We start from the raw sequence: 11331 nt of genomic DNA, 5'->3' as shown, positions 1-11331 counted from the left end.
TACTCCCACAGCCACGGACAATGTGAAAGATAAAGTCTACCCCACAGCCAAGGACCGTGTGAAAAAGTCTATCCCACAGGCACGGACCGTGTGAAAGATAAAGACTATCCCACAGCCACGGACCGTGTGAAAGATAAAGTCTATACCACAGCCCCGGACCATGTGAAAGATAAAGTCCATCCCACAGGCACGGACTGTATGAAAGATAAAGTCTACCCCACAGCCACGGACAATGTGAAAGATAAATTCAATTCCCAGAGCCACGGACCTTGTGAAACATAAAGTCTATTCCCACAGCCACAGACCGTGTGAAAGATAAAGACTACTCCCACAGCCACGGACCATGCGAAAGTTAGAGTCTATTCCACAGCCACGGACCGTGTGAAAGATAGAGTCCATCCCACAGGCACGGACCATGTGAAAGATAAAGTCTATCCCACAGGCACGGCCCGTGTGAAAGATAAAGTCTACCCCACAGGCATGGACCATGTGAAAGATAAAGTCTGCCGCACAGCCACGGGCCGTGTGAAAGATAAAGTCTACCCTGTAGCCACGGGCCGTGTGAAAGATAAAGTCTATCCTACAGGAACGGGCCATATGAAAGAAATGTCTACCCCACAGCCACAGGCCGTGTGAAAGATAAAGTCTTCCCCATGGGCACGGGCCGTGTGAAAGATAAAGTCTACCCCACTGCCACAGGCCGTGTGAAAGATAAAGTCTACCCCCCAGCCACGGACCGTATGAAAGATAATGTCTACCCCCCAGCCATGGACCGTGTGAAAGATAAAGTCTACCCCACAGCCACGGACCATGTGAAAATAAAGTCTACCCCACAGCCATGGACCGTGTGAAAGATAGAGTCTTTCCCACAGCCACGGACCATGTAAACGATGAAGTCTATCCCACAGCCTCGGACCGTGTGAAACATAAAGTCTATTCCCACAGCCATGGACTGTGTGAAAGAAAAACTCTATTACCTAGCAACGTACCGTGTGAAAGATAAAGTCTACCTCACAGCCACGGACCGTGTGAAAGATAAAATCTATCCCACAGGCACGGACCGTGGGAAAGATACAGTCTATTCCACAGCAACGGACCGTGTGAAAAAGTCTATCCCACAGCCACGGACCGTGTGAATCATAAAGTCTATCCCACAGGCACGGACCGTGTGAAAGATAAAGTCTATCCCAAAGCCACATACCGTGTGAAAGATAAAGTCTACCCCACAGCCACAGACCATGTGAAATATAAAGTCTATCCCACAGCCATGGACCGTGTGAAAGATAGAGTCTAATCCCACAGCCACGGACCATGTGAAAGATAGTCTATCCCACAGCCACGGACCGTGTGAAAGATAGAGTCTATCCCACAGGCACGGACCATGTGAAAGATAAAGTCAATCCCACAGGCACGGACCGTGTTAAAGATAAAGTCTACCCCACAGGCACGGACCATGTGAAAGATAAAGTCTATCCCACAGCCATGGGCCGTGTGAAAGATAAAGTCTACCCCACAGCCATGTGCCGTGTGAAAGATAAAGTCTTCCCCATGGGCACGGGCCGTGTGAAAGATAAAGTCTACCCCCGAGCCATGGACCGTGTGAAAGATAAAGTCAATCCCACAGCCACGGACCGTGTGAAAGATAAAATCTATCCCACAGCCACATACCGTGTGAAAGATAAAGTCTACCCCATAGCCACGTACCATGTGAAAGATAAAGTCTACCCCACAGCCATGGACCGTGTGAAAGATAGAGTCTAATCCCAAAGCCACGGACCATGTGAAAGATAAAGTCTATCCCACAGCCACGGACCGTGTGAAAGATAGAGTCTATCCCACAGGCACGGACCGTGTGAATGATAAAGTCTATCCCACAGGCACGGACTGTGTGAAAGATAAACTCTATTCCCAGAGCCACGGACCATGTGAAAGATAAACTCTATCCCACATGCACGGACCGTGTGAAAGATAAAGTCTATCCCACAGGCACGGACCGTGAGAAAGATAAAGTTTATCCCACAGGCACGTACCGTGTGAAAGATAGTCTATCCCACAGCCACGGACCTTGTGAAAAAGTCTATCCCACAGGCACGGACCGTGTGAAAGACAAAGTCTGTCCTAGAGGCACGGACCGTGTGAAAGATAAAGTTTACCCCACAGCCACGGAACGTGTCAAAGATAAAGTCTATCCCACAGGCACGGACCATGTGAAAGATAAAGTCTATCCCACAGGCACGGACCATGCGAAAGATAAAGTCTATCCCACAGCCACGGACCGTGTGAAAAATGAAGTCTATACCACAGCCACGGACCATGTGAAAGATAAAGTCTATCCCAAAGGCACAGACCGTGTGAAAGATAAAGTCTACCCCACAGACATGGACCATGTGAAAGATAAAGTCTATTCCCAAGCCACGGATCTTGTGAAACATAAAGTCTATTCCCACAGCCACGGACCGTATGAAAGATAAAGTCTACTCCCACAGGCAAGGACCGTGTGAAAGATAAAGTCTACCCCACAGACATGGACCGTGTGAAAGATAAAGTCTATCCCACAGTCACAGACCGTGTGAAAAAGTGTATCCCACAGCCTCGGACCGTGTGAAAGATAAAGTCTAACCCACAGGAACGGACCGTGTGAAAGATAAAGTCTATCCACAGCCACGGACCATGTGAAAAAGTCTATCCCACAGGCATTGACCGTGTGAAAGATAAAGTCTGTCCCACAGGCATGGACCGTGTGAAAGATAAAGTCTACCCCAGAGCCACGGACCGTGTGAAAGATAAAGTCTAACCCACAGCCATGGACCGTGTGAAAGATAGAGTCTATTCCCACAGCGACAGACCATGTGCAAGATAGAGTCTATCCCACAGGCACGGACCGTGTGAAAGATAAAGTCTACCCCACAGGCACGGACCGTGTGAAAGATAAAGTCTATTCCCAGAGCCACGGACCGTGTGAAACATAAAGTCTATTCCCACAGCCACGGACCGTGTGAAAGATAAAGACTACTACCACAGCCACGGACCGTGTGACAAATAAAGTCTACCTCACAGCCACGGACCGTGTGAAAGATAAAGTCTATCCCACAGCCATGGACCGTGTGAAAGATAGAGACTATTCCCACTGCCACGGACTGTGTGAAAGATAGAGGCTATCCCACAGCCACGGACCATGTGAAAGATAGAGTCTATCCCACAGGCATGGACCGTGTTAGAGATAAAGTCTATTCCCTCATCCACGGATCGTGTGAAAGATAGAGTCTATCCCACAGGCACGGAACGTGTGAAAGATAGAGTCCATCCCACAGCCACGGACCGTGTGAAAGATAAACTCTATTTCCAGAGCCACGGACCATGTGAAAAATAAAGTCTACCGCACAGTCAAGGGCCGAGTGAAAGATAAAGTCTACCCCACAGGCACGGGCCGAGTGAAGGATAAAGTCTACCTCACAGACACAGACCATGTGAAAGATAGAGTCTATCAAACAGCCACGGAACGTGTGAAAGATAAAGTCTACCCCACAGCCACGGACCGTCAGTCAGATAAAGTCTTTCCCACATACACGGACCGTGTGAAAGATAAAGTCTATGAAACACCCCGGACCATGTGAAAGATAAAGTCTGCCCCACAGCAACGGACCGTGTGAAAGATGTAGTACATCCCTCAGGCACGGACCGTGTGAAAGATAAAGACTACCCCACAGCCACGGACCGTGTGAAAGATAAAGAGTACTCCCACAGCCACGGACCATGTGAAAGATAAAGTCTACCCCACAGCCACGGACCGTGTGAAAAAGTCTATCCCACAGGCATGGACCGTGTGAAAGATAAAGACTACCCCACAGCCACGGACCATGTGAAAGATAAAGTCTATCTCACAGGCACAGATCACGTGAAAGATAAAGTCTATTCCCACAGCCACGGACAGTGTGAAAGATAAAGTCTATCCCACAGCCACGGACCATGTGAAAGATAAAGTCTATCCGACAGGCACTGACCGTGTGAAAGATAAAGTCTATCCCAAAGCCACATACCGTGTGAAAGATAAAGTCTACCCCACAGCCACAGACCATGTGAAATATAAAATCTACCCCACAGCCATGGACCGTGTGAAAGATAGAGTCTAATCCCACAGCCACGGACCATGTGAAAGATAGTCTATCCCACAGCCACGGACCGTGTGAAAGATAGAGTCTATCCCACAGGCACGGACCATGTGAAAGATAAAGTCAATCCCACAGGCACGGACCGTGTGAAAGATAAAGTATACCCCACAGGCACGGATCATGTGAAATATCAAGTCTACCCCACAGCCATGGGCCGTGTGAAAGATAAAGACTACCCCGCAGCCACGGGCCGTGTTAAAGACAAAGTCTATCCCATAGGCACAGACCGTGTGAAAGATAAAGTCTATCCCACAGGAACGGGCCGTATGAAAGATAAAGTCTACCCCACAGCCATGTGCTGTGTGAAAGATAAAGTCTTCCCCATGGGCACGGGCCGTGTGAAAGATAAAGTCTACCCCACTGCCACGGGCCGTGAAAGAAAAAGTGTCCCCCAGCCATGGACCGTGTGAAATATAAAGTCAATCCCACAGCCACGTACCGTGTGAAAGATAAAATCTATCCCACAGCCACATTTCGTGTGAAAGATAAAGTCTACCCCACAGCCACGGACCATGTGAAAGATAAAGTCTACCCCACAGCCATGGACCGTGTGAAAGATAGGGTCTAATCCCACAGCCACGGACCATGTGAAAGATAGAGTCTATCCCACAGCCACGGACCGTGTGAAAGATAGAGTCTATCCCACAGGCACGGACCGTGAGAAAGATAAAGTCTGTCCCACAGGCACGTACCATTTGAAAGATAGTCTATCCCACAGCCACGGACCTTGTGAAAAAGTCTATCCCACAGGCACGGACCGTGTGAAAGACAAAGTCTGTCCTAGAGGCACGGATCATGTGAAAGATAAAGTTTACCCCACAGCCACGGAACGTGTCAAAGATAAAGTCTATCCCACAGGCACCGACCATGTGAAAGATAAAGTCTATCCCACAGGCACGGACCATGCGAAAGATAAAGTCTATCCCACAGCCACGGACCGTGTGAAAGATGAAGTCTATACCACAGCCACGGACTATGTGAAAGATAAAGTCTATCCCACAGGCACAGACCGTGTGAAAGATAAAGTCTACCCCACAGACATGGACCATGTGAAACATAAAGTCTAATCCCACAGCCCCGGACCGTATGAAAGATAAAGTCTATTCCCACAGGCAAGGACCATGTGAAAGATAAAGTCTACCCCACAGACATGGACCGTGTGAAAGATAAAGTCTATCCCACAGTCACAGACCGTGTGAAAAAGTCTATCCCACAGCCTCGGACCGTGTGAAAGATAAAGTCTAACCCACAGGAACGGACCGTGTGAAAGATAAAGTCTATCCACAGCCACGGACCGTGTGAAAAAGTCTATCCCACAGGCATGGACCGTGTGAAAGATAAAGTCTGTCCCACAGGCATGGACCGTGTGAAAGATAAAGTCTACCCCAGAGCCACGGACCGTGTGAAAGATAAAGTCTAACCCACAGCCATGGACCGTGTGAAAGATAGAGTCTATTCCCACAGCGACAGACCATGTGCAAGATAGAGTCTATCCCACAGGCACGGACCGTGTGAAAGATAAAGTCTACCCCACAGGCACGGACCGTGTGAAAGATAAAGTTTATTCCCAGAGCCATGGACCGTGTGAAACATAAAGTCTATTCCCACAGCCACGGACCGTGTGAAAGATAAAGACTACTACCACAGCCACGGACCGTGTGACAAATAAAGTCTACCTCACAGCCACGGACCATGTGAAAGATAAAGTCTATCCCACAGCCATGGACCGTGTGAAAGATAGAGTCTATTCCCACTGCCACGGACTGTGTGAAAGATAGAGGCTATCCCACAGCCACGGACCATGTGAAAGATAGAGTCTATCCCACAGGCATGGACCGTGTTAGAGATAAAGTCTATTCCCTCATCCACGGATCGTGTGAAAGATAGAGTCTATCCCACAGGCACGGACCGTGTGAAAGATAGAGTCCATCCCACAGCCACGGACCGTGTGAAAGATAAACTCTATTCCCAGAGCCACGGACCATGTGAAAGATAAAGTCTACCGCACAGTCAAGGGCCGAGTGAAAGATAAAGTCTACCCCACAGGCACGGGCCGTGTGAAAGATAAAGTTTATCTCACAGGCACAGATCACGTGAAAGATAAAGTCTATTCCCACAGCCACGGACCGTGTGAAAGATAGAGTCTATCACACAGCCATGGACCATGTGAAAGATAGAGTCTATCCCACAGCCACGGACCGTGTGAAAGATAGTGTCTATCCCACAACCACGGACCGTGTGAAAGATAGAGTCTACCCCACAGCCATGGACCGTGTGAAATATAGAGTCTAATCTCACAGCCACGGACCATGTGAAAGTTAGAGTCTATTCCACAGCCACGGACCGTGTGAAAGATAGAGTCCATCCCACAGGCACGGACCGTGTGAAAGATAAAGTCTATTCCCACAGCCACGGACCGTGTGAAACATAAAGTGTATTCCCACAGCCACGGACCGTGTGAAAAATAAAGTCTATTCCCACAGCCACGGACCGTGTGAAAGATAAAGTCTACCCTACAGCCACGGACAATGTGATGGATAAAGTCTACCGCACAGCCACGGACATTGTTAAAGATAAAGTCCACTTCACAGCCACGGGCCGTGTGAAAGATAAAGTCTACCTCACAGCCACGGGCCGTGTGAAAGATAAAGTCTACACAAAGCCACGGACCGTGTGAAAGATAAAGTCTACCCCACAGCCACGGACTGTATGAAAGATAAATCCTACCATACAGCTACGGACCGTGTGAAAGATAAATTCTATCCCACAGGCACGGACCGTGTGAAAGATAAAGTCTATCACACAGCCACGGACCGTGTGAAAAAGTCAATCCCACAGCCACGGACCATGTGAATGATAAAGTCTATCCCACAGGCACGGACCGTGTGAAAGCTAAAGTCTATCCCACAGGCACGGACCGTGTGAAAAAGTCTATCCTACAGGTATGGACCATGTGAAAGATAAAGTCTACCCCAAAGCCATGGACCGTGTGAAAGATAGAGTCTATCACACAGCCATGGACCATGTGAAAGATAGAGTCTATCCCACAGCCACGGACCGTGTGAAAGATAGTGTCTATCCCACAACCACGGACCGTGTGAAAGATAGAGTCTACCCCACAGCCATGGACCGTGTGAAAGATAGAGTCTAATCTCACAGCCACGGACCATGTGTAAGTTAGAGTCTATTCCACAGCCACGGACCGTGTGAAAGATAGAGTCCATCCCACAGGCACGGACCATGTGAAAGATAAATTCTATCCCACAGGCACGGACCGTGTGAAAGATAAAGTCTACCCCACAAGCATGGACCATGTGAAAGATAAAGTCTACCCTGCAGCCACGAGCCGTTTGAAAGATGAAGTCTATACCCACAGCCACGGACCATGTGAAAGATAAAGTCTATCCCACAGGCACAGACCGTGTGAAAGGTAAAGTCTACCCCACAGACATGGACCATGTGAAACATAAAGTCTATTCCCAGAGCCACGGACCTTGTGAAACATAAAGTCTATTCCGTATGAAAGATAAAGTCTACTCCCACAGGCAAGGACCGTGTGAAAGATAAAGTCTGTCCTAGAGGCACGGACCATGCGAAAGATAAAGTTTACCCCACAGCCACGGAACGTGTCAAAGATAAAGTCTATCCCACAGGCACGGACCATGTGAAAGATAAAGTCTATCCCACAGGAACGGACCATGCGAAAGATAAAGTCTATCCCACAGCCACGGACCATGTGAAAGATAAAGTCTATCCCACAGGCACGGACCGTGTGAAAGACAAAGTCTGTCCTAGAGGCACGGACCATGTGAAAGATAAAGTTTACCCCACAGCCACGGAACGTGTCAAAGATAAAGTCTATCCCACAGGCACGGACCATGTGAAAGATAAAGTCTATCCCACAGGCACGGACCATGCGAAAGATAAAGTCTATCCCACAGCCACGGACCGTGTGAAAGATGAAGTCTATACCACAGCCACGGACTATGTGAAAGATAAAGTCTATCCCACAGGCACAGACCGTGTGAAAGATAAAGTCTACCCCACAGACATGGACCATGTGAAAGATAAAGTCTATTCCCAAGCCACGGACCTTGTGAAACATAAAGTCTATTCCCACAGCCACGGACCGTATGAAAGATAAAGTCTACTCCCACAGGCAAGGACCGTGTGAAAGATAAAGTCTACCCCACAGACATGGACCGTGTGAAAGATAAAGTTTATCCCACAGTCACAGACCGTGTGAAAAAGTCTATCCCACAGCCTCGGACCGTGTGAAAGATAAAGTCTAACCCACAGGAACGGACCGTGTGAAAGATAAAGTCTATCCACAGCCACGGACCGTGTGAAAAAGTCTATCCCACAGGCATGGACCGTGTGAAAGATAAAGTCTGTCCCACAGGCATGGACCGTGTGAAAGATAAAGTCTACCCCAGAGCCACGGACCGTGTGAAAGATAAAGTCTAACCCACAGCCATGGACCGTGTGAAAGATAGAGTCTATTCCCACAGCGACAGACCATGTGCAAGATAGAGTCTATCCCACAGGCACGGACCAGGTGAAAGATAAAGTCTACACCACAGGCACGGACCGTGTGAAAGATAAAGTCTATTCCCAGAGCCACGGACCGTGTGAAACATAAAGTCTATTCCCACAGCCACGGACCGTGTGAAAGATAAAGACTACTACCACAGCCACGGACCGTGTGACAAATAAAGTCTACCTCACAGCCACGGACCGTGTGAAAGATAAAGTCTATCCCACAGCCATGGACCGTTTGAAAGATAGAGTCTATTCCCACTGCCACGGACTGTGTGAAAGATAGAGGCTATCCCACAGCCACGGACCATGTGAAAGATAGAGTCTATCCCACAGGCATGGACCGTGTTAGAGATAAAGTCTATTCCCTCATCCACGGATCGTGTGAAAGATAGAGTCTATCCCACAGGTACGGACCATGTGAAAGATAGAGTCCATCCCACAGCCACGGACCGTGTGAAAGATAAACTCTATTCCCAGAGCCGCGGACCATGTGAAAGATAAAGTCTACCGCACAGTCAAGGGCCGAGTGAAAGATAAAGTCTACCCCACAGGCACGGGCCGTGTGAAGGATAAAGTCTACCTCACAGACACAGACCGTGTGAAAGATAGAGTCTATCAAACAGCCACGGACCGTGTGAAAGATAAGGTCTACCCCACAGCCACGGACCATCAGTCAGATAAAGTCTTTCCCACATACACGGACCGTGTGAAAGATAAAGTCTAAGAAACACCCCGGACCATGTGAAAGATAAAGTCTGCCCCACAGCAACGGACCGTGTGAAAGATGAAGTATATCCCTCAGGCACGGACCGTGTGAAAGATAAAGTCTACCCCACAGCCACGGACCGTGTGAAAGATAAAGAGTACTCCCACAGCCACGGACCATGTGAAAGATAAAGTCTACCCCACAGCCACGGACCGTGTGAAAAAGTCTATCCCACAGGCATGGACCGTGTGAAAGATAAAGACTACCCCACAGCCACGGACCATGTGAAAGATAAAGTCTATCTCACAGGCACAGTTCACGTGAAAGATAAAGTCTATTCCCACAGCCACGGACCGTGTGAAAGATAAAGTCTATCCCACAGCCACGGACCATGTGAAAGATAAAGTCTATCCGACAGGCACTGACCGTGTGAAAGATAAAGTCTATCCCAAAGCAATGGACCGTGTGAAAGATAAAGTCTATCCCACAGCAACGGACCGTGTGAAAAAGTCTATCCCACAGCCAGGGACAGTGTGAAACATAAAGTCCATCCCACAGGCACGGACCGTGTGAAAGATAAAGTCTATCCCACAGGCACGGACCGTGTGAAAAAGTCTATCCCTCAGCCACGGACCGTGTGAAAGATAAAGTCTAATCCACAGCCACGGGCCGTGTGAAAGATAAAGTCTACCCCACAGCCACGGACCGTGTGAAAGATAAAGTCTATCCCACAGGCACGGACAGTGTGAAAGATAGAGTCGGTTCCCCCAGCCACGGACCGTGTGAAAGATAAAGTCTACCCCACAGCCATGGACCGTGTGAAAGATAAAATCTATCCCACAGCCACATACCCTGTGAAAGATAAAGTCTACCCCACAGCCACGGATCGAGTGAAAAAGTCTATCCCACAGGCACGCACCGTGTGAAAGATAAAGACTACCCCACAGCCACGGACCGTGTGAAAGATAAAGTCTAACCGACAGGCTCTGACCGTGTGAAAGATAAAGTCTATCCGACAGGCACTGACCGTGTGAAAGATAAAGTCTATCCCAAAGCAATGGACCGTGTGAAAGATAAAGTTTACCCCACAGACATGGACCGTGTGAAAAATAAAGTCTATCCCACAGCGAGGGACCGTGTGAAAGATAAAGTCTATCCCACAGGCACGGACCTTGTGAAAGATATAGACTATTCCCACAGCCATGGACCGTGTGAAAGATAAAGTCTATCCCACAGCCACGGACCATGTGAAAGATACAGTCTATCTCACAGGCACGTACCGTGTGAAAGATAAAGTCTATCCCAGAGACACAGACAGTGTGAAAGATAAAGTCTACCCCACAGCCACGGATCGAGTGAAAAAGTCTATCCCACAGGCACGGACCGTGTGAAAGATAAAGACTACCCCACAGCCACGGACCACGTGAAAGATAAAGTTTATCTCACAGGCACAGACCACGTGAAAAATAAAGTCTATTCCCACAGCCACGGACCGTGTGAAAGATACAGTCTATCCCACAGCCACGGACCATGTGAAAGATAAAGTCTATCCGACAGGCACTGACCGTGTGAAAGATAAAGTCTATCCAAAGCAATGGACCGTGTGAAAGATAAAGTCTATCCCACAGCAACGGACCCTGTGAAAAAGTCTATCCCACAGCCAGGGACCGTGTGAAACATAAAGTCTATCCCACAGCCATGGACCGTGTGAAAGATAAAGTCTATCCCACAGGCACGGACCGTGTGAAAAAGTCTATCCCTCAGCCACGGACCGTGTGAACGATAAAGTTTAATCCACAGCCACGGGCCGTGTGAAAGATAAAGTCTACCCCACAGCCATGGACTATGTGAAAGATAAAGTCTATCCCACAGGCACGGACAGTGTGAAAGATAGAGTCGGTTCCCACAGCCACG

This window comes from Cervus elaphus, chromosome 1 (assembly GCF_910594005.1).
Source record: "Cervus elaphus chromosome 1, mCerEla1.1, whole genome shotgun sequence".
NCBI lineage: Eukaryota > Metazoa > Chordata > Mammalia > Artiodactyla > Cervidae > Cervus > Cervus elaphus.
The sequence above is the reverse complement of the archived record's forward strand: the minus strand, read 5'-3'. Positions refer to the sequence as shown.